Genomic DNA, 1851 nt, shown 5'->3' with positions numbered 1-1851 from the left:
GGGGGGGGTCGCTGGGTGACACGAGTGGTTAAGCGCGTGACTGCTAACTGAAAAGTCGCCGGTTCAAACCCACCTGAGGCACCTTAGAAAAAGAGCCTGGCAGCCTGCAGAAACATGTGGGGCAGTTCTGCTTGGTACTGCGATGACCCGTTAGATTTGACTTGACAGTGATGGCATTGGGTTTGGGCGGATCTTTTAAATCCTGGTGGAACCACACAAGGTCCAGAGAGTCTTCAAGCTCAAGCCAAGGAGAGGCCACTGGGCTGCCCGGCAGCCTGTAGTCAGGGAACAAGCTCAAAAGCCACACAGGCAGTGCAACCTGAGGACGACAGGGGATGAGCAGGAGCAGTTCCAACTCACCCCCTGGGCCTTGTGATGTGCAAAGGCACGGGTTAAATGTGTGTAGGACCAGCTGGCAGCACCACCTCCAGAGTCCCAACCATCCTCCCTGCTCAGCTGCCTGACCTCCCCATTGACTGAAGGAGACTTCTCGGAGGCCATGCTGTCCGGGGACTTCGGCCTGGAGCACCTGAGGAGCCTCCCCAACCTCCTTGCTCCCCACCAGGTCCCCAGAGCACACCCTTCTAGGACGAGGGCCTCCTGCTGAGGCTGGCCCAGCATCAGCTGGGACTTTCCTGTGAAAAGATGGCGGGAAGCAGAAAGTGACAGGCAAGAACTGCTTTGAACGGCGTCGCCAGAAATCAGAGCTTGGTCTTTTATTTCTTGAGCCTGAGGTCCAGTGCTCACACCTCGCTCATTGCCCACCGCTCCCGAGGCCCCATCCCCAGCCCTGGATCCAGGGCACTCACCCTGCGTGCTTCCTCAGGTAGCTCTCCGGAAGGCAGATGGTGTCTAAAGTAAAAGAAAGAAGGGGAAAGGCATTCTTACCAGCATTCCCCCAGAGAATTGGGGATCCAGAGAGCTGGTTCCTTCCCAGACCCGCCCATGAGCACAAAGGGCTGAGTGCCACGAGGTCCAACAGGCAGGTCTGGCCCACTCAGCGCCACCTCACAGGGTAACAGGGAGCAGCTGATGGGGTGACCCACACCAAACACCCTGCCAGGCCTGCCACCAAGCACACCCACCAACATTAGCTGGCATCCGTGGTAGCAAGCATTTCAGTGAACACCGTTATGCTGGTACCCACTACACACTGGAATGAGAAGTTCTAAAACGGTTATCCGGCGTGTTCTCCCTTCCTGCCCCTCTCCCCTTGAGCCAGGCCCACTTTACGAGAGTAATCCTCCAGGCTGCCTCTCCCGGAGACACTCTGGTTCCCAGCTCTTGCTGCTATTTGACACTAATCAAAAACCTGAGGGTGGAGGTGTCTCCTCGTCCCGGCTATTTCCCCAGGCCTTTCCTCCAAGACTCCCCCTCAGACTTCAACGTGTGCCCACCTCCTGCTGGGTGGGCCCCAGGAGCCCCCAGCCAACAGGTGGTGGTCCCTGGCCACTTTGTGTGCCCAGCATTCACAAACCACTTGTTTTTGAAAGGCGATACCTGTCAGTCAGCTGGAGCCACTGGTCAGTAAATAGCCAAGCACCGGCCCAGGCCAGCGAGCATTCAGAGGGATGGAAGAGGGGTGCAGGGAAACCAGAGGTCCTCTGGGCTGGGTGAAGGCTGAGCCGGCATGCTCAGGGCAGTCCACACCGCAGCTTGCTTGCTGGGCACAGACCTGGCATAACCCACTCTACCATAAGGCAGGGGCTCTGCCCCCAAAGGGCCCCAAGTCCTCAGGGCTTACTGACCAAAGGGAACCACCTGAAAGCTCACCCTGTCCTAGCTCTGCAGGCATGTTCCTTCCCCTCCCTGGGCCTCACCTGAGAACGAGGACCCAAGACTGGCATGTGA

At 58.1% G+C, this 1851-nt stretch overlaps 1 protein-coding gene across 1 annotated transcript in view; it reads right to left on the bottom strand.

The window, feature by feature from the left end:
- Positions 1–1851, bottom strand: part of PC (pyruvate carboxylase) — a 100471-nt gene that overhangs the window by 95152 nt on the left and 3468 nt on the right. Inside the window, exon 2 of the mRNA XM_045297228.1 lies at positions 810–852. The gene's annotated coding sequence lies outside the window, so the exon portion shown is untranslated. The remainder of the gene's footprint in view (positions 1–809; positions 853–1851) is intronic.

This window comes from Echinops telfairi, unplaced genomic scaffold, assembly GCF_000313985.2.
Source record: "Echinops telfairi isolate 266 unplaced genomic scaffold, ASM31398v2 ScPeMD7_7417;HRSCAF=8455, whole genome shotgun sequence".
Lineage (NCBI taxonomy): Eukaryota > Metazoa > Chordata > Mammalia > Afrosoricida > Tenrecidae > Echinops > Echinops telfairi.
The sequence above is the reverse complement of the archived record's forward strand: the minus strand, read 5'-3'. Positions and strand labels throughout refer to the sequence as shown.